The sequence below is a fragment of the Schistocerca nitens genome, chromosome 2 (assembly GCF_023898315.1).
Source record: "Schistocerca nitens isolate TAMUIC-IGC-003100 chromosome 2, iqSchNite1.1, whole genome shotgun sequence".
Lineage (NCBI taxonomy): Eukaryota > Metazoa > Arthropoda > Insecta > Orthoptera > Acrididae > Schistocerca > Schistocerca nitens.
This window is the reverse complement of record NC_064615.1, coordinates 1,020,920,450-1,020,942,961: the sequence shown is the minus strand read 5'-3', so window position 1 is coordinate 1,020,942,961 and position 22,512 is coordinate 1,020,920,450. Positions and strand designations below refer to the sequence as shown.

General features: G+C 42.3%; 1 protein-coding gene and 1 non-coding gene across 3 annotated transcripts in view; both read right to left on the bottom strand.

The window, feature by feature from the left end:
- LOC126237366 (prolyl 4-hydroxylase subunit alpha-2) overlaps positions 1-22,146 on the bottom strand; it is an 840,261-nt gene extending 818,115 nt beyond the window's left edge. For both annotated transcript variants that reach the window (XM_049947442.1, XM_049947441.1), the window contains exon 1: positions 22,041-22,146. The gene's annotated coding sequence lies outside the window, so the exon portion shown is untranslated. The remainder of the gene's footprint in view (positions 1-22,040) is intronic.
- Positions 21,395-21,484, bottom strand: Trnay-gua (transfer RNA tyrosine (anticodon GUA)). Its single transcript is given in 2 exon segments — positions 21,395-21,430; positions 21,448-21,484. It is a non-coding gene; the product is annotated as a tRNA-Tyr (tRNA).
- Positions 22,147-22,512: the final 366 nt, after the last annotated feature.

Sequence of the window (22,512 nt, the reverse complement as noted above, 5' to 3'; positions counted from 1 at the left end):
GGATAAAAAAATAGTGTGCATTTCTTTTGGAGTGACCCTCGTATTTTTACATACTTAGTGGGGTTTAGCAAATATAACGTTATCATCGATTTACAATCAGCACACACAGAGTAGGAATATCGGTGGAGAGAGCATTTGACGCGCAGAATAGAGTATTTGCAGCCAGCAAACATTGACTTCAGCAGTCACGGGGTATGGTGGGGTGTAAAAGTTCGTCCGTAAGCGCCCTGCAGTCTGTGAATGCTATTATATCGCTAGTACAGACACATGCCATCCAAGGGTACCGTCAGTTCCGTATACACATTTCATGGGCATCTTGACCACTTGCATTCGATATCTGGAATGAACTACGCTGAAAGCTGCCAAACGACAAATGAAAGCGAATTTCCCTTTTTCACGGCAAGTGTTACGACTTGTATGCTGCGATCAGTTTTTATTTATTTTATTGCTATCGACAAAGAAGAGATAGTCACCTAGTAGATAGTGTCGGAAGTTCCATGCGGCTTTTTGCGGATGATGCTGTAGTATACAGAGAAGTTGCAGCATTAGAAAATTGTAGCGAAATGCAGCAAGATCTGCAGCGGATAGGCACTTGGTGCAGGTAGTGGCAACTGACCTTTAACATTGACAAATGTAATGTATTGCGAATACATAGAAAGATCCTTTATTGTATGATTATATGATAGCCGAACAAAGACTGGTAGCAGTTACTTCTGTAAAATATCTGGGAGTATGCGTGCGGAACGATTTGAAGTGGAATGATCATATAAAATTAATTGTTGGTAAGGCGGGTACCAGGTTGAGATTCATCGGGAGAGTCCTTAGAAAATGTAGTCCATCAACAAAGGAGGTGGCTTACAAAACACTCGTTCGACCTATACTTGAGTATTGCTCATCAATGTGGGATCCGTACCAGGTCGGGTTGACGGAGGAGATAGAGAAGATCCAAAGAAGAGCGGCGCGTTTCGTCACAGGGTTATTTGGTAAGCGTGATAGGGTTACGGAGATGTTTAGGAAACTCAAGTGGCAGACTCTGCAAGAGAGGCGCTCTGCATCGCAGTGTAGCTTGCTCGCTAGGTTTCGAGAGGGTGCGTTTCTGGATGAGGTATCGAATATATTGCTACCCCCTACTTATAGCTCCCGGGGAGATTACGAATGTAAAATTAGAGAGATTCGAGCGCGCACGGAGGCTTTTCGGCAGTCGTTCTTCCCGTGAACCATACGCGACTGGTACAGAAAAGGGAGGTAATGACATTGGCACGTAAAGTGCCCTCCGCGACACACCGTTGGGTGGCTTACGGAGTATACATGTAGATGTAGATGTAGGAAAAGAAGGGATAGGTACAGCTACGTTTTTGGGTTTTGTACTGCATTTGATCGTACTGCCGAGTCTGTGCTTTAATAAATTATCCTCCTGAGTCCTGAGCTTAGATCTGATAAATGAAAAGTTTATGTTGGTGGTCAGTTCACTGTTCTAGGACAAAATGTGACTAAAATTCTAAATTCAAAATATTCGTGTGATTCGCCATATTTTAGGAATGTTCAATGTGAATAACACTTAGCTCAGCAAGTAACTGATTATGTGCAATATTCAGAAAACACAAACACCTAAAAAATTACGAGAACAGTGCTACTGGAATGTGAATGTATGGGTCGTTGTCGAATGTAGAACCAGTGCTACAACGGCAAAATATACTGCTATTTTGCTGTGGTGAAGTAAACCATCAGATTTGATAAAGTATGGCATATTAGCATGATACAGAACATTCTAAACACATTCTCAGCCAAAATTACTGAAAACAGACAGCTTTTTTCAAGCAAATGCTACCACCTTCCGTAAACATGCAGAAACGACAAGAAGTGACGCACAGAAATCACACGGTGTAAATAGGTTGCATACTACAATCCGGCACGTTAAATTTAATTTGAGACATGAAATTTATTCGCAGTTACGAATATCAACCATTTCCAGCTGCATAGTAGAATGACGATTTGTGCCGGGCCGGGACTCGAACCCGGAATTACCGCTTATAGCGAGCGGTCGCCCTACCAGTAGGCTATCCGATCACGCTTCACGCCATATCCAAGCTTCCACATCTCGTCAATCATGTGTCTACATCCATTGTGTATATTCCTGTACAGCGCAGACATTTTAATTGATAGTCGCTCGCCAGGTGTCGACAGATAAATGTTGTTCAGAAGTACGATGCAATTGTTCCTTCAGACATGCAGGCACGAGCTAGAAAAAACTAAAAGCTGGTTGTATCATGTATTCTACATAAGGACTGAGAAGTTTAAGCTACGGTACCATCGCGAAATTTATTCCCCTTTGAAACTTTTTTAAGGATGAAATTCTTGAGTTTTTGCTTTCTGGTTCCATATTTTAATCTTCGTCCATCCTTAAGGGATATGCTCAGCCGACTGCAGTGGCAGACCCTGCAAGAGAGGCAATATGCATCACGGTGTGCTTTTCTATTAAAAGTTCTGAGGCGCAAGTTCCTAGAAGAGTCAACCACCATATTGCTTCCTCCTACGTCTACCTCACAAATCGATCATGAGGATAAAATTAGACAGCTTCGACATCACCGATAGGTTTACCAGGAATCGTTTCTTCCTCAAACCACTGCGACTGGAACAGGAAAAAGGAGAAGTGACACATAAGGCAGTTTCCGGAGTACAGATGTAGATGTCGATGTAGTCATTCTTCACGTAATAGCTACTGGTAGTATAGCTTCCTGTTGTGACTATTTTAAAATGTACACAATTGTATGAAAATCTGTATAATACAGAGGAAATGCCTGAACTGCATATGGACATTGTTCGAAATATGTATACATTCAACAGTTGTACTGGCAGTATATATAGCACTAGCTTCGTAAATAAATGGCAATATAGTCGGATAATTTTGCCCTGTCATTTACGCCTTCAGTTTAAGCGCCTGTTACTGGCATGATTACAATAACTAGACATCTGCCGCAGGTCGGAGTGGCCGAGCGGTTCTAGGCGCTACAGTCTGGAACCGCGCGACCGCTACGGTCGCAGGTTCGAATCTTGCCTCGGGCATGGATGTGTGTGATGTCCTTAGGTTAGTTAGGTTTAAGTAGTTCTAAGTTCTAGGGAACTGATGACCTCAGAAGTTAAGTCCCATTGTGCTCAGAGCCATTTGAACCATTTTGACATCTGCCGTACTTATCGTCAGAAAGTAACTTTTCCTCCTTTGATGAATTTCAGTTCGCGTCGATAGTCAGCATAATTACTGCTACTAACAAGTAAAAGTACAAAAACACAGCAAATATGTACGATACTGTTTTCGGTCTTAGCGCAAAATGTAAACAACGATGCCATACCAAGGTCAATTGGCAATTTCGGTTTCGCGACTTGCGCAGTAGCTATGGTCGCTTCACAGATACTCATATTATATGAAACACACACATTCACTGATACACACACACACACACACACACACACACACACACACACGCGCGCGCGCGCTTGGTGATAATGGTTTTACTGGTACTGTTAGCTTCTTCTTATCGTTCCGTGCTTTACTACCCACGTCTCTTGTGGGGTCGACATTCCTAGTCATTCTGAAAGTATTTATGTCATTTCAAGGTGCAATCCCATCATTTTCAGGTCATTCTTTATGGTCCTACTCCACGTATTCGGTGGGCTTCCGGTGACTGCTTTACGGTTCTTTTATGTCAAGTATTCTTCTTGTCATACGGTTTGGTTCGCGGTGCGCGCCGTGCTCCTACCAGCATAGGCGATTCTCTTGAAGCCTTCCCGCTGTGACCTATATACGCAAAATGAAGCTGTTGTGGTTATTGTTGTTGTGGTCTTCAGTCCTGAGACTGGTTTGATGCAGCTCTCCGTGCTACTCTATCCTGTGCAAGCTTCTTCATCTCCCAGTACCTACTGCAGCCTAAAACCTTCTGAATCTGCTTAGTGTATTCATCTATTGGTCTCCCTCTACGATTTTTACCCCCCCCCCCCCCCCCCACGCTGTCCTCCAATACTAAATTGGTGGTCCCTCAATGTCTCAGAAAATTTCCTACCAACCGATCCCTTCTTCTAGTCAAGTTGTGCCACAATCTCCTTTTCTCCCCAATTCTATTCAATACCTCCTCATTAGTTATGTGATCTACCCATCTAATCTTCAGCATTCTTCTGTAGCACCACATTTCGAAAGCTTCTATTCTCTTCTTGTCTAAACCATTTATCGTCCATGTTTCACTTCCATACATGGCTACACTCCATACAAATACTTTAAGAAACGACTTCATGACATTTAAATCTATACTCGATGTTAACCAATTTTTCTTCTTCAGAAACGCTTTCCTTGCTATTGCCAGTCTACATTTTATATCCTCTCTACTTCGACCATAATCAGTTATTTTGCTCCCCAAGTAGCAAAACTCCTTTACTACTTTAAAAAGTGTCTCATTTCCTAATCTAATTCCCTCAGCATCACCCGACTTAAATCGACTACATTCCATTACCCTCATTTTGCTTTTGCTGATGTTCATCTTATATCCTCCTTTCAAGACACTGTCCATTCCGTTCAGCTGCTCTTTCAGGTCGTTTGCTGTGTCTGACATAATTACAATGTCATCGGCGAACCACAAAGTTTTTATTTCTTCTCCATGGATTTTAATTCCTACTCCGAATTTTTCTTTTGTTTCCTTTACTGCTTGCTCAATATACAGATTGAATAACATCGGGGATAGGCTACAAACCTGTGTAAGTAGGCTGTTTAGGTTTTTTTATTGGTAACACCACCTCTGTATGAAAATCACTGGCTGTGCTGTGTGCAGTCTGTGGCTGCTTTGCATTGTTGTAATACTCGCCATTGTAGTGTTAGGCAGCTGGCTGTGAACAGCGCGTAGCGTTGCGCAGTTGGAGGTGAGCCGCCAGCAGTGGTGGATGTGGGGAGAGAGATGGCGGAGTTTTGTAATTTGTCATGAACTGCTATATATATTATGACTATTAAGGTAAATACAGTGTTTGTTCTCTATTAATATCTTTCATTTGCTAACTATCCCTATCAGTAGTTAGTGTTTTCCATAGTTTGAATCTTTTATTTAGCTGGCAGTAGTGGCGCTTGCTGTATTGCAGTAGCTTGAGTAGCGAAGATTTTTGTGAGGTAAGTGATTTGTGAAAGGTATAGTTTAATGTTAGTCAGGGCCCATTCTTTTGTAGGGATTATTGAAAGTCAGATTGCGTTGCGCTAACAAAATATTGTGTGTCAGTTTAAGCACAATCTTGTATAATTGTTCAAAGGGGACATTTCACCTGTCTCACTCCCTTCCCAACCACTGCTTACCTTTGGTGCCCCTCGACTCTTATAACTGCCATCTGCTTTCTGTACAAACTGTAAATAGCCTTTCGCTCCCTGTATTTTACCCATGCCACCGTCACAATTTGAAAGAGAGTATTCCAATCAACATTGCCAAAAGCTTTCTCTAAGTCTAGAAATACTAGAAACGTAGGTTTGCCTTTCCTTAATCTATCTTCTAAGATAAGTCGTAGGGTCAGTATTACCTCACGTGTTCAAACATTTCTACGGAATCCAAACTGATCTTCCCCGAGGTCGCCTTCTAACAGTTTTTTCCATTCGTCTGTAAAGAATTCGCGTTAGTGTTTTGTAGCTGTGACATCTGTAAATGAAGCTACCAAGAGAAGGATTCGAACGCGGGTCTCCTGCTCATTAGGAAGATGCGCTAATCATTACGCCAATGTGACACAGTGGCTTTGGACAATAGCACGGGCTGCCATAGCACGCCTCCCTCCTCAGGCTAAATCCCACTCACGCCTCAGCCCATTTGGCATCCCTGAGCCCCAACAGTATTGCAGAGGCTCTCCAACTGTAATGGAGAAGCACCTTAGCAGCGGACGAAACGGGAGAGCCTGCATGAAACTCAGGCATAGGTTCCTTAACTACACTCCTGGAAATGGAAAAAAGAACACATTGACACCGGTGTGTCAGACCCACCATACTTGCTCCGGACACTGCGAGAGGGCTGTACAAGCAATGATCACACGCACGGCACAGCGGACACACCAGGAACCGCGGTGTTGGCCGTCGAATGGCGCTAGCTGCGCAGCATTTGTGCACCGCCGCCGTCAGTGTCAGCCAGTTTGCCGTGGCATACGGAGCTCCATCGCAGTCTTTAACACTGGTAGCATGCCGCGACAGCGTGGACGTGAACCGTATGTGCAGTTGACGGACTTTGAGCAAGGGCGTATAGTGGGCATGCACGTACCGCCGAATTGCTCAACACGTGGGGCGTGAGGTCTCCACAGTACATCGATGTTGTCGCCAGTGGTTGGCGGAAGGTGCACGTGCCCGTCGACCTGGGACCGGACCGCAGCGACGCACAGATGCACGCCAAGACCGTAGGATCCTACGCAGTGCCGTAGGGGACCGCACCGCCACTTCCCAGCAAATTAGGGACACTGTTGCTCCTGGGGTATCGGCGAGGACCATTCGCAACCGTCTCCATGAAGCTGGGCTACGGTCCCGCACACCGTTAGGCCGTCTTACGCTCACGCCCCAACATCGTGCAGCCCGCCTCCAGTGGTGTCGCGACAGGCGTGAATGGAGGGACGAATGGAGACGTGTCGTCTTCAGCGATGAGAGTCGCTTCTGCCTTGGTGCCAATGATGGTCGTATGCGTGTTTGGCGCCGTGCAGGTGAGCGCCACAATCAGGACTGCATACGACCTAGGCACACAGGGCCAACACCCGGCATCATGGTGTGGGGAGCGATCTCCTACACTGGCCGTACACCACTGGTGATCGTCGAGGGGACACTGAATAGTGCACGGTACATCCAAACCGTCATCGAACCCATCGTTCTACCATTCCTAGACCGGCAAGGGAACTTGCTGTTCCAACAGGACAATGCACGTCCGCATGTATCCCGTGCCACCCAACGTGCTCTAGAAGGTGTAAGTCAACTACCCTGGCCAGCAAGATCTCCGGATCTGTCCCCCATTGAGCATGTTTGGGACTGGATGAAGCGTCGTCTCACGCGGTCTGCACGTCCAGCACGAACGCTGGTCCAACTGAGGCGCCAGGTGGAAATGGCATGGCAAGCCGTTCCACAGGACTACATCCAGCATCTCTATGATCGTCTCCATGGGAGAATAGCAGCCTGCATTGCTGCGAAAGGTGGATATACACTGTACTAGTGCCGACATTGTGCATGCTCTGTTGCCTGTGTCTATGTGCCTGTGGTTCTGTCAGTGTGATCATGTGATGTATCTGACCCTAGGAATGTGTCAATAAAGTTTCCCCTTCCCGGGACAATGAATTCACGGTGTTCTTATTTCAATTTCCAGGAGTGTATATGGTTCCATAGACCTTTCCAAGTCTCAAACATGTATGATGTACATACGACTGACACGACGATTGGAAATTTGTACCAAGATCAAGATTCGAACGCAGATCTCCTGCTCGCTAGGCAGATGCACGAATCACTACCCAACCGTGGAACAGTGGGTTTGCAAACCTGCACGGACTACCACAGCACACATCCCTCCTCCCATTTGGCATTCCCCCTAAATTCGAACAGCATTGCAGCGGTTGTCTAACTGTATTGGAATAGCACCTCAGCATTCGAACGAAACATAGGATCCTGACTGAAACCTAGGCGTAGGTGCGTTGGTACGAATTTCCAATTGTCCCTTCAGTCTGCGTCTATACATCATAGATGTTTGAGACTTGAGAAGTTCTCCGGAACAATGCGGTTTCATTTGATTTTCCGCTATGTTTGCCACCCTGAAGGATCCTCTGATGTAGCTGTTTCGTCTGTCTTCTTGGATCGCTTCTCCCTGGGGACGGGGCGTCGAAAGATAAAAATATCGGTATTCGATAGTTTCGAACACAGCTATGCTAAATACCGATATCAACGATCCATCGAATGGAAAATTTTGATATTTCGGCGGGAGCCAAAAATTTAGTTTAAAATTCAGATTATGATCTGTGATTGCATGCCATTTAAAACTGTGAGGGGTGGATTTTTATGAATTAATATATGATTAAGGGAAACCAAATTTACTTACACAATTTACTTTACATATAAAAATAGTTATACTACAGTATATGAAAAAATAGGTTAAAAAAATAAATAACCAAAATCACACTGCAGAATTACTGATATAACTATACAGCGAACAACACGAACAGGTTCCGATAATTAGATTTTAACCATTTCCACCAACGTTTCTTTCGAGTGAGAGGAGGTTACGAAAATACACAACTCACAAGTCAAAATTTCCTTAAGAACTTGAAAGTAAAACACTGTTGATATCTTTTTTACGTTGTCGATATTTTAATAGAAAGTAGGTTTGCGTTTTCCCTGTTATGAGTTACATTATGATGACGATATTAACAATATCCGATTAAATCGCCACAAACTATAGCTGTTATCGATATATCGGCTGGTCAAACATGGATTAAGAATACCGCTTTTCGATACATCGATAAATTTGTCGGGTATCCCAACCCTATGCCTCCCCCAGAGTAGCATTCTTGGAGCTTCCTCCCGTCTGGTTTGCACATGGCACAGCATTCTGAACCGTACATTAGAGCCGGTCATGTTGTCAGTTTGTATGTATATCCTTTGACTTCAAACGGCGTTTTTGCATTGCAGAGACTCCTATTACTTACCTCTCTTTCAACCACTCAGTTTTTCTACGGTTTTCAGTGTCCTTATCCGTACGAGATGTTACTATCGATCCGAGGTACTTAAAATGAGCGGTTGATGATACATGGCATAATCTAGACATGGTTGCGGTTTGAAATTGTGGGCCATCTTTGAGAAGTTGTAACACATATGCTACTTTTGGTCTACTTGAAGTCCTTTTCGTTTTCCATCAAGCATTAAGGTCCTCTTCAATATCTAGTAGAGATTCTGACATGCCGTTCACGGCAGAATTATACCAACCGAAAGTGCCTGTAATTGTTTCTAACGTGTGAAGTATCTGTTACTTCATAATATTTGCAAGCAATAGACCTAGCTCGTTACATTCACAATAATTTAAGCTGTTCTCTCAGGTTCCTGCCTAACCACATAATCGAAAATCCCCATCTACTCAGATATAACAACAAATGTTTGTTGACAAGTAAGAATATGAACGTTACCGCTGCTCGTTTCAGTCGCAGCGATTTCAGCTGTCCTCTTAGGTGCCTGCCTAACAACACACTAGGAAATCGCCACATATTCCGAGGTAAAGAGCCCAATATTTATTTCTAATCAGACGGAAGTTACAAAATCGAAGGAACTCATTCCTCAGAGAATGGCACTTATTTGTAAATAACATAGAGTATAGCAGAACATATTTGTAATACATTCATAAGAGCGTCACAGAATGTGTTAAAAACGCTAAGATGAATAAAGGGTATAAGGCGGAACGCGATCCTGTTTCCTTCAACTATAATTCACGTCCTCATTCATTACACTACCCTGAATATATTGCGATTTACAGCTTTTGTGTCGGTTATCATTGTGTCTCTTGAAGGCTTATATCTTCGATGCGTCGTTAACTGAGATTTAATTATAAGGGTGATAAGTTTGTGATAAATCTTTAATGTCCCGTTACCTTGAAACAGCGTACTGCAAGTTATAATACAAAATAGCTAAATACGCCAAAGTCAATATGGCGACTGCCGTTTCGACTGACACGTCATTTTGACGTCACTTCCGAGTGAGTCTCTGGTCCTAAACAGAAGTGGTGTAATTCTGCTGTTAACGTTTATTGAGATTCTCCTATTAGAACAATGTCGCCAGTGTATAAACGTGTCCAAGGCGTTGTCGTCTGCAGATATTATGAAACATTATTCACGACCAGAATGAATAGCAGTGCACTCAAAGATGATCGTCGGTGGACCCTGACTTTTACCTAGAATTCCTTGGTGACCTTGACAGTCTTGATGTGCTCGTACACTTTCTTGAGGACGTAGATGTAGTACTATGGGTCATCCTGTAAGTGAAGAGCCTGCCACATATGCTTTCTTGCTGCTCGGTCAAAAGCTTTTTCGTGGTCAGCAAATAAAAGATGGAGGCCTTTCTTGAGACCCATGTATATTTCCATCAGGATTTTAAGGATTTTAATAGCGTCTAGTGTGACTACATTGCTGGTAAAACAACATGACTGGACTTAGTTTTATTACCGTGTTTAATCTGTTTCGAAACACTCTTTTCCGCACCTTCAGTGTTTGTGATGAGTCTGCAATACTTTTCACAATCAGTCACATCGCCTTTGTTTTTGTTGTACGGGATTCGGTTACTTCGTCTCCAGTCATCAGTATTCTCCCATCTATTGAGGTAAGATAAACAGTTTGGTGAGTCACCATATATTATGGTTATTAAAGGTAGTGAACATACATTAGACTTCCCAGAGTGGAGCCTAAAAAAACCATGACTGCAATTTTTAATGTATTCTGAATTCCTTCCTAAGGAGTACCCGCTTCCAGATTACACGTGTGATGGACAGAGCGGGTGGCCAATTTCATCATTGTCACAGGTTACCAAACTGCGCGCGCCAACTAATTTCCTGTTGCATCACGATGGGACACGCCCGTACGTTAAAAGAGAAGAGTGCGAGAGATTCTCGTTCATTTTGTGTCGCGCTGGAATACATGACAAACTGTTAATATTTGGATAACAGTACACGTCATCCTTAACGGTTTGTTTTCTTCTTAATTGCAATTTAATGTAAAGAGAGTGCATCGTTTTCCTTCACTGGTACTGTTTATTGACGGACGTGACAGCAGGGTGTGGCGGAGATTTGTGGACACGACCTTCATCATGTAGTGTGGGCATCCATTCCTCAGGACGAGGGGTTGGGGTTGGGGTGTTTGGGGGAAAGCCAAATAGCGAGGTCATCGGTCTCATCGGATTAGGGAAGGATGGGGAAGGAAGTCGGCCGTGTCCTTTCAAAGGAACCATCCCGGAATTTGCATGGAGCGATTTAGGGAAATCACGGAAAACCTAAATCAGGATGGCCGGACGCGGGATTGAACCGTCGTCCTCCCGAATTCAGGACGAGGGAAGGTCTTCCTCGAGGTGTCTGTGTCTGTGTCCGCATCCTTCCGACACTATCATTACATTAGTGGACTCCGCACGATCAGTATTTACTAATAACACTAGGAGTATATTGTAAGTCCTCCAACATGCTGAAGTCATTATGACACCATCAATCGTGAAAGTATTTTCACTTGGAAACGCGATTTCAAGAAGGAACGAGCTCGAAGAACGATTAAGCGTTTGTTCCTATTTTATTAAGTATGAGCGAAAAAAATAGGGGGATACCTGTGTCGTGACCAGGCGAAACTACTTTCGTCTGGCCACAGCTGTGGGCTCTTTGATTGCTCTGTGAGAAGGCTAACCATACTAGGACACATGAAATATTACTTCACTTTATTACATTAATGAATAAAAAATTTACTTAACTTTGACACAGTTCTTTGTCACAGGACTACTAGGTAAGTTACAGCTTAAAGCACCACTTGATGCACAGGTTAACAAACTGTTCTCTTGCGGTACAGTGTTCCACATTTAAAGGAACAAGTCCATCAGAAACTTTAACTGTCACATTGGTCCTATTCTGTCCTGAGTTGATTCCTTCAGCTCAGGTCTCGAACTGGGGCAGAGCTCTTGATGGCTCGGCACTATATTGGCCTCAGTGTGAGGGCGCTGCTATGCTAAGAGGAGAGGTGTGGTCTTAAGGAGTGCCTCCCATACGTCGTTGCGAATTACAGCGAACCCTCGCTAATATCTGTGGTATCGATTCGTTTCCCCAACTTTAGAGTGCAGCACCGCGATTTCTGGACAGTGCCACAACATGAATGGTTACGAAAAAAATGACGACATATTCCACGTCAATGGGCTTACTGAAATCCTATATCTCTTAACGACATATTCCATGTTAATGGGCTCATTGAAATCCTGTATCTCTTGTGGCTTATGAAAACTTATTAATGACGCCACGAGACGGAGTAGAGAAAGAAAACATGGTAATTAGAGAGGAAATTGCAGCTTAGACAAGATTAGGAGTAACTGGAATTTCTGGCAATAGGAAGGTCATTTGAATGATGTTTAGTGTTGTAATATCAACAAACGTCATCAGCAGAATTGTCTCTAAAACTTGCAAAGCAGTTATACAGTCGTGCAAAAACATTTTTAGCTAATTAAAGAACTGTAAAGAAACTATTTTTTGTGTCTTGAGATTATTATTTCTTGTGGCATGAAGATCAATGCTACTGCACAGTAATATGCAATTACAAAGAAACAGGGGTAAAAGTCTTAAATGCATACAGATTTAGATTTTGATCTGCACGTAACTAAGTATTGCTACAGCTAGATGTCCAGATTCCTTATTCATCAGTGGTAATTTCGTGAGACTGATGTGCATTTTACAGACACTAAGTTACTGTACAAATGTTCGAAGTCGAAGCAGTTTTCTGTATCCAAAGTGGACTACTTCTGTAACTCAGTTCGACAAACTACAACTGTGTTTCAATATTTAAAATGGAAGCAATGTTCCAGAGACTCACCTACAAACCACATTCCGAAATGTTACATACAAATATTATTGCATAAACTGCTACTACCTAAGAATTTTCTATTAAAGGTTCAATAAATTCATTCTGAGGAACTAGGTTTTTATTTTATTTTATGTGTGTAGTGATATGCACCAGACATGCGTGGGTGCATGTAATGTTATTACAGGTATATTCTGAGGCCAAACAATGCTTTCTACATTTTTCATGTTAAACACCACAAAGTCTTGCCTTTACTACGTGAGCAAAGCAAGCACGGGGATTTGCATTTCCACCAGCGCTACGTTGATATGGCACACTTGGACGGCAGTGTGTGTGTGTGAGTGTGGGGGGGGGGGGGGCTCATAGTAAGCTGAGAGGCGGGGGAGCGGGCCCACAGCAAGTAGACCTTTCCGTGAATCAGTTGGGTCCACAGATCTCCGTGTCTGCAATTTCCAGACCCACAGTTTTAATGTTGAAGCAACTTTAATTGTAAAAGCAGCTCCCATGAAGTCTATTTCTGATCTAATTCGAGCTCGGTTTACAGGTTTTATGCCTACGTATTATAAATTCTAAATAATGTTCCCCTTTCAAATATTACGGAGCAAGGTGAAGTAGAGGTTAACACACTGGAGTTGCATTTGGGAGGACGACGATTCAAATCCCCGTCCGGGTCCCCAGAATTAACCATTCCGTAGTTTCCCTAAATCGCTCCAGGCAAATGCCAAGATGGTTTTTCTGAAAGGGCACAGCGGGGTTCCTTCCGCGTCCTGCCTCAGTCCGAGCTTGTGTTGCGCCTCTAATGACCTGCTTGTCGACAGGGCATTAAAACCTAACCTTCCTCCCAGTCTTTCAGATATTGGGTCTCATGAACATAGGAGGAATATTAAGTATTCCTGGAACATTCGTTTGACCTACTCAAAAATCCTACCGCTGTGTGATTGGCTTTTTTTCGTCTCTGACGTTTCTGTTCACAATAACAACGCTAAAGGGCGCTACACACTAGCCATTATATCTCTGGCAATCTCAGTTGCGATACCGCCTGCAATAGGTAGCGCTTTTCGACCCCGCGACACACGAGCGATTTGCAATTTGCCACACCATTTCACCCGGTATTTCGAACACATCTGCATAAGTGAAGTCTTCACGTGTTGTCAGCCGAGTAGCATCGTCGTCTCGAAGCAACGTTTCGATGGAATGCGTCTCCATCATCTTCAGGCGAAGTGCGTCTCCATCATCTTCACTTCGCCTGAAGATGATGGAGACGCATTCCATGGAAACGTTGCTACGAGGCGACAATGCTACTCGGCTGACAACCTGTGAAGACTTCATATACGAAATTCGCCGAGAAAGCCTGCATTCGCATATAACATCTGCATAAGAACTTCTGCTATGGAAGATTAACTGTTACGTTCAGCAGCAGTGGTAGTTGATTTGCGTACATCTACATCTATATCTACATCTACATCTACATACATACTCCGCAATCCACCATACGGTGCGTGGCGGAGGGTACCTCGTACCACAACTAGAATCTTCTCTCCCTGTTAAACTCCCAAACAGAGCGAGGGAAAAATGACTGCCTATATGCCTCTGTACGAGCCCTAATCTCTCTTATCTTTGTGGTCTTTCCGCGAAATGGAAGTTCGCGGCAGTAAAATTGTACTGCAGTCAGCCTCAAATGCTGGTTCTCTAAATTTCCTCAGTAGCGAATCACGAAAAGAACGCCTCCTTTCCTCTAGAGACTCCCATCCGAGCTCCTGAAGTATTTCCGTAACACTCGCGTGATGATCAAACCTACCAGTAACAAATCTAGCAACCCGCCTCTGAATTTCTTCTGTGTCCTCCCTCAATCCAACCTGATAGGGATCCCAAACCCTCGAGCGGTACTCAAGAATAGGTCGTATTAGTGTTTTATACGCGGTCTCCTTTACAGATGAACCACATCTTCCCAAAATTCTACCAATGAACCGAAGACGACTTTCCGCCTTCCCCACAACTGACATTACATGCTTGTCCCACTTTATATCGCTCTACAATGTTACGCCCAAATATTTAATCGACGTGACTTTGTCAAGCGCTACACTACTAATGGAGTATTCAAACATTACGGGATTCTTTTTCCTATTCATCTGCACTAATTTACATTTATCTATATTTAGAGTTAGCTGCCATTCTTTACACCAATCACAAATCCTGCCCAAGTCATCTTGTATCCTCCTACAGTCACTCAACGACGACACCTTCCCGTGCACCACAGCATCATCAGCAAACAGCCGCACATTGCTATCCACCCTATCCAAAAGATCATTTATGTAGATAGAAAACAACAGCGGACCTACCACACTTCCCTGGGGCACTCCAGATGATACCCTCACCTCCGATGAACACTCACCATCGAGGTCAACGTACTGAGTCCCTCTATTGACCGATCAAGTGCAACAGTCATGGAACTCCACCCCACAAACTGACACCCGGCACCTGTACAACGCAATTCATGCGCTTTTGAATGCGTGCATTCAACATTTTGGCGGTTACATCGGTTATTAATGTACAAGCCTTTTACATTTGAAATCGCTCATCTCTCGCCTACATTAACCGGTGATCTCGCAATGTTTGTCACTTAAATGTCACCATATTATCTCATTCTGTTTATAAGTTAAAAAATTTAAAATGTGTCACACTGTGTGATGTACACGTATCCGTCAGAAGCTGGAGACATGTACATTGTAATTATTGCTATTAATTTTATATGAAACTCTGCTTCTGTAGCCCAAGGTTCAAAATGCTCATCACTCAAAAACCTTAGATGTTTTTATATTTGTGGTTCTTCTTAATGCGTGTAGCAACTCAATCATCATCCTCATCATCATCGCATCTGCATTATCATCCTCATCACTTTCACGGATTAGATGTGACGCTTGTTCCTTCTTTGTAGGTCATCATAACATATGACATCTTTTTTGGGTCTTGGAAGACTATTTTTTTCGATTGAGGACATTTTGCACGACTTATAGCGGTAATACCCGCTGTGACATCCTTTCCACGTGATCCTTCCATTTAAACCTATTACATCATTCATTGGCTCAACATTTAGCTCTTTTCTAATATGTACTTTCTTTTATTTAATCCAATTTTTTATATCTTTCCACAGCGCTTTGCAATCTCATTTCAGACGCTTGAATCTTAATTCTCTATCGTTTGGGAAGTGCTTAGGTGTTATTGCTGCAAAGAACTATTGGAATACCCATAGTTCTATAAAATTAAATTTTAGGTCTTTCCTCACCATAAATTACAATGCCACACATATATTGTAATTGTACAATTTTTTTAATTTCTATCTTGAGTTTCCAGTTAACTTATTTGCTTTATGAGATATTTCAAACTTGTTACCTGTTTTATTACCTTTGATCTTAATGAGTCCTCCAACGGTATTATTTTTATCAGTAGGGATCTTTATATGTATAAATACTTGGCACAGTAAGCTCAACTTGTGGACATGAGTTTGTTGTTCATCGCAACGGCTCCCTTCTTTTAGTCCAGTTGTGCCACAACTTCATTTTTCGCCAGCTTCATTCGATACCTCCTGAATAGTGAACGTCCATTAATTATGTGAGGCTTTTATTCAAAAATTGCATTCCTGTCCCCCTTTAATAAGATTTAGTGACATGCAGTAGAGGTTTATGTCATAGTCGGATAAAAATGATTTTTTTTTCGTTTGTTAATAAACTTTGATTAAAGAACTTCACCGAAAACAAGTTTTAACTTTTTTACTTTATTTAACAACGTTCCTAAGACGTGATTAAAAACGCTTTATTTTAAACATGCTAACCATGAGTGCTATTCAGTAGGACAGACAGAGATAGACCAAATAGCTTCACAAAAACAGTGTCAACCATTTCAGTGTCACTGAACCTTTACTTACTTTACAGGTATAAGACCACATTGTTTGTGCGGTTCTTTGAACCGTATCATTATGAAGCTTCTCAGTCTCTTGATTCATACGATCAGTAAGAGAGCTCTTGCAGGTGAACCTCAGCTTAACTACCTTCCAGAAACAATTAACTTTCTGCTCGCATGTGTGTTTCGACTTGTTGGCATGTTGCTTAACGTAAGCATTGTAAAAGTTTTGATAAAAATTCACGTTGTACAAAATAACAGCGGTGTTACATGCGCTACATAGTATTACAACTGACCCCTTGACTGAAAATGAAATCTGACTCTTGGGCGGCACCTGTTTCAGATCGGGGAATCGCAGGCAGGCAAACGTTTGTAAAGCATTCGGTTCAGAGAGGCCATAAATACTGGTGGTTACTGTAATATTGTCTATGCTCGGGATTAATTTTATAAAACAAAGTGTTGTCCATTATAATAATCCACACTTGAGCTCATGTAATTAATGGGCGTCCCCTTAACGTTGATTACTCGATCTATCCATTTAATCTTCAGCAACTTTCTGTAGTACTGCATTTCAAAAGTTCCTTTTCTCTCCTTGTCTCACTTGCTTTCCGTCCATGTTTCACTTACGTATTGAAAAACACTCCAAATACATATTTGCAGAAAAGATTTGCTAACACATTCATAATGAGATTAATTCCTCTTTCTCAGACTGATTTTCATGCTATACCCAGTCTGCATTTTGTACCTTCTGTACTTCATCCATTACGAGTCATTTTGCTCCCCAAAAAGCAAAACCTATTGACTATTTTAGTGTCTCATTTCATAATCTAATTCATTCAGCATCACCTCACTAAATTCCACAACATTCTTATTGTTGTTTACTTCTGGGTGATTCCATGATTACAGATGTAACATTTGTACAACTGAAATTGATTTATTAGCCTAAAATTGAAAAAAAGATAGACCTGAATATTGTGTGCAGCGAAGATCTGATGAAGCGATGTGCGTTCATTTGCCACTGTACAGAGGAATAGGAACTGTTCCAGACGTAAGAGAACGTTCAGTTTTAATGGACTTACCCTTTGGTTGGTGTTCGTGTTATAAGCCTCTCTCAAGACGCTATCCATTACGTTCAGTTGCTTTTGCAAATACCTTGCTGTTTCTGACAGAATTATAATGCCTTCGGCAAACCTTAAATTTTTTTATTTCTTCTTCCAAAACTTTAATTGCCTCACAAACTTTCTCCTCGGTTTCCTTCACTGCTTGCTCAATGTACAGATTAAATAACACCGGGGATAGGCTGTCTCATTCCCTTCTTAATTGGTGTTTCCCTTTTACGTCCTCCTACTCTTATAACTGAAGTGGTTTCGGAACCAGTTGTAAATAACCTTTCGGTCCCCGTATTTTATCCCTGCTACCGTTTGAATTTCAAAGAGTGCATTACAGTCAACATTCCAGTCAACCCCATCATAATAGTTCACAAATACTGTGTATGTTTATTATTATATTCTCTTCTTCCCTCTCTCAGTTGTTTTATAATGAACACTTTGTCGGTGCAACGGCTGTCACCAGTATAACTATCATGCTCCTCTGAAAGGAGTGCTTAATTTACCTATTATTTGTTTTATTTTACAGAATATATGGCATATATGTTATATGTCATATCTATATACACTACTGGCCATTAAAGTTGCTACACCACGAGGATGAAGTGCTACTGACGCGAAATTTAACCGACAGGAAGAAGATGCTGTGATATGCAAATGATTAGCTTTTCAGAGCATTCACACAAGGTTGGCGCCGGTGGCGACACCTACAACGTGCTGACACGAAGAAAGTTTCCAACCGATTTGTCATATACAAACAGCTGTTGACCGGCGTTGCCTGGTGAAACGCTGTTGTGATGCCTCGTGTAAGGACGAGAAATGCGACGTTTCCGACTTTGATAAAGGTCGGACTGTAGCCTATCACGATTGCGGTTTATCGTATCGCGACATTGCTGCTCGCGTTGGTCGAGGTCCAATGACTGTTAGCAGAATATGGAATCGGTGGTTTCAGGAGGGTAATACGGAACGCCGTGCTGGATCCCAACGGCTTGGTATCACTAGCAGTCGAGATGACAGGCATCTTATCCGCATGGTTGTAAAGGATCGTGCAGCCACGTCTCGACCCCTGAGTCAACAGATGGGAACGTTTGCAAGACAACAACCATCTGCACGAACGTTCGACGACGTTTGCAGCAGTATATCAGCTCGGAGACCACGGCTGAAGTTACCCTTGACGTTGCATCACAGACAGGAGCGCCTGCGATGGTGTTCTCAACGACGAACGTGGGTGCACGAATGGCAAAACGTCATTTTTTCGGATGCATCCAGGTTCTGTTTACAGCATCATTATGGTCGCATCCGTGTTTGGTGACATCGCGGTGAACGCACATTGGAAGCGTGTATTCGTCATCGCCATACTGGCGTATCACCCAGCGTGATGGTATGGGGTGCCATTGGTTACACGTCTCGGTCACCTCTTGTTCGCATTGACGGCACTTTGAACAGTGGACGTTACATTTCAGATGTGTTACGACCCGTGGCTCTACCTTCATTCGATCCCTGCAAAACCCTACATTTCAGCAGGATAATGCACGACCGCATGTTGCAGGTCCTGTACGGGCCTTTCTGAATACAGAAAATGTTCGACTGCTGCCCAGGCCAGCACATTCTCCAGATCTCTCACTAACTGAAAAAGTCTGGTCAATGGTGGCCGAGCAACTGGCTCGTCACAATACGCCAGTCACTACTCTTGATGAACTGTGGTATCGTGTTGAAGCTACATGAACAGCTGTACCTGTTCACGCCATGCAAGCTCTGTTTGACTCAATGCCCAGGCGTATCAAGGCCGTTATTACGGCCAGAGGTGATTGTTCCGTGTACTTATTTCTCAGGATCTATGCACCCAAATTGCGTGAACATGTAATCACATGTCAGTTCAAGTATAATATATTTGTCCAATGAATACCTGTTTATTATCCGCATTTCATCTTGGTGTAGCAATTTTAATGGCCAGTAGTGTAGCTTTTACTTACTGGTCAAGAACGCAATGAAATACTTTTCCAAACCAAAAACCGAAAAGCAAAAGGAGAAGATCGGCTTATAAAAGATGGTGATATGTTTCTGAAGTTTAAGATGATGCATTTCTATTAATACGTGCTGCTTACAGAGAAAACTAAGCTGACTGGGGAAATACCATTATTATATTCCTCTTCAAATAGAAGAACAAAAATGGTTGTGGAAATTGCATTACATGTTCACGCGTAATAGCTACAGCTAGGCAAAGAGGTCGCATCCAGCAACACATTTTGCAACACATGGGAGAATCGTCGCAGGCCATTCATTAGATTGCTTCTTGGGAATTACGAGCGATGAGCCGTCCACCTTGCGACTTGGCGCACACACGTGCTGTCTACGGACAGATCGCGAGATCTGGCGACCTACTGCTACGATCTATCGCTAGTGTAGGGCCCTATTTCCAGCACAACTCCTGTATTCTCTCGAAGTAATTACTTGCGAGCATACCCCGGCTATACTCAATCAATCATTTCACTGATTCTTCCCCCAAATATTGTCGGATGCGAAACTTTATAGCAAACAGAAGTTAGAGAGGTCAACGGCTTCTTCTGGGCGCAAAATACTGTTACTAAATATGCGGTAGTTTTAATACAGTCAGCAGAGAGACAGATACCGGTACGATTCCTTTTCAATTTCGCACTTACTTTTTCCTGTATTTTTCGTTTTCATGTTCACACGGACAGGTTGTGTAAGAAGACCAATTGTGAAGGCGGTTTCTGGTTATCAGTCAACTTTTCTATTTAAAAACGTTAGCTATATTTACCGAAAACAAATTCGTTTTATAGTAGCAGAGCTGCCAATATGCTCAGATATCTGCAGTCTATACTGGTGTTCCAAGTCATCCAAAATAATTAAATGGTTCGCGCTGTTTCCTCCTTCATTCTTGTTCGATTCTAACTTCCCGTCGTTTCTAGAAATCTAGCAAAATCTAGCGTATTGCAATACCCATTATACCGCCAATAACGTCCAACTCTGCTATAACTTTCATCAATATGCAATTTGTCTAGTGTAGATTAATTATTTCCACTTAGTAGAGACACGTACTTGCATCCCCACGACCAGTTCACAGTTGTAAGCAAGTAAGCAAGTAAGCAGAAAGTAGACAACTTTTAGCTCTATTGCTGTTAAGAAGTAAACGTTAAGAGTAAGGAGTAAGCGAATATACAGAAGGATACGTTTCTCAAACACAGGTTAATTTATAAAATAAAATAAAAACAGCTTCCCACACTGTTAATAATGCTATTTAATGAGAACAAATAGTTTCGGTACCGGTTTCTAACCGACAGGTTTGTGATCAGACAGCTGTTCACATTTAAAATTCCATATAGCTTCACAAACGATCGTGTGGCCGGCATATTTAGCTGTGAGGTACTCTACGTTATTTCTGTTCTCAAAGTTCAGGAAAAGGTTAAATCTTATCTGCCTTTCGGTGGAATATGCACTTCTTCAAAAGCGGATAAAAGACGCAGTGTTTCCGATGACACTACCTCTCCAGGGAACTTTCGTTACAGCGAAAAGCTCGGGAACTATCGCACGTACATCGTAAGCTGTATGGAATTTTAAATGTCAACAGTCGGCTAATGATGAAACTGTCGGTTTGAACCCAGCAGTCATGCTGTTTTTCTAAATAAATTGCGTTATCAACAATGACCGGTTACCGTTTTTCTTTTGATAACTAACCTGTATTTTCATACAGCCACAATATTACAATGACAGTTTTCGACAAAACTGCATCTCTTCTTCAATTTTTTCATAGAGAGAGGGAAGCAAATTTCTAGAACAGCTTCAGTACTAAAAAGGAATGAACACATAACACACAAAATAATTCCTCCGGGCCGGATTCGAACCAGCGACCTATGGATATCTGCCACATTCGCCACTACAGTCCACCGCTCTACCAACTGAGCTACCAGAGGACACGCCTCCACTTTGCGTAACACGTAATATTAGAAGCTAATATATTACTATTCACCGTGGATGATACATTTATAGTCTTATTGTTTAAGAAAACAAGTATAATTTTTGGTTAACTTATGAATAACGAGAAATTCATTTTCAAAAGTCGCTGTCAGTAAGCAGTTTCTAAAAGGTGTGTATAGAACTATAGCAAACCACTGATACGACGAAACTGGCTAAACCGTTTTGAGAAGATATTAAGCGTTTTGTTATATTTAATGTACGTATTTCATACGAGCTTACACTGCAATCCATGCATTGGAACTGAAAGTGCCGGAAAAGTATGTTTACTAAAACGCCGACACATCGTTAATCACATGTTATTTTAATCTATTGACGACATTATACGACAGTTAAGTGATATTACTAATTCAGTACGGTTTGAAGTGCATATTAAGTGACATATAATTAAAAAACCACAGCTTACAAAAGTGCTATGAAAATGTTACTTGAGGCTTCTATAGCAATTTTTGACACAGACGAGCGTTGGACGCAATAGAAATTAAATGTACTTACTCTTACAACTTCAAGAATATACGCCTTGACGGTAGCAAAAGTTCACAAGCGTGTTTCAAAAAATATTTTGACAGCTCTAAACACAACGCAATGTTTCAAACACAGTTCACAGCGTCATTTGCAATGTTGTGGCAAGCCTGCTAACCGTAGGCATGGCTAAACAGAACGCTGCTGCCATCTATCGGAGTATGGAGGAACTACGACGACAGAGTCGTCCGCTGTACTTGTTTACACCCAGTTAAAATGTGTTAAAACTCGTATGGGTTACATACATACAATTTGCTAATAACGACCTAAAGCCTTGAATCTTTCCGTACGTTGCAGAAACGAGTGAATAATGATATGAATGAAGACTTCCTATTTACGCTAAAAGTTATTTCTAGCGTCGCTAAGAAAGGCGCCAAATTCGTGCTGCAATCTCCCAGCCGAATATCAAGTATGGGTTTACAAATTCAGTTTCACATCGGTGTGC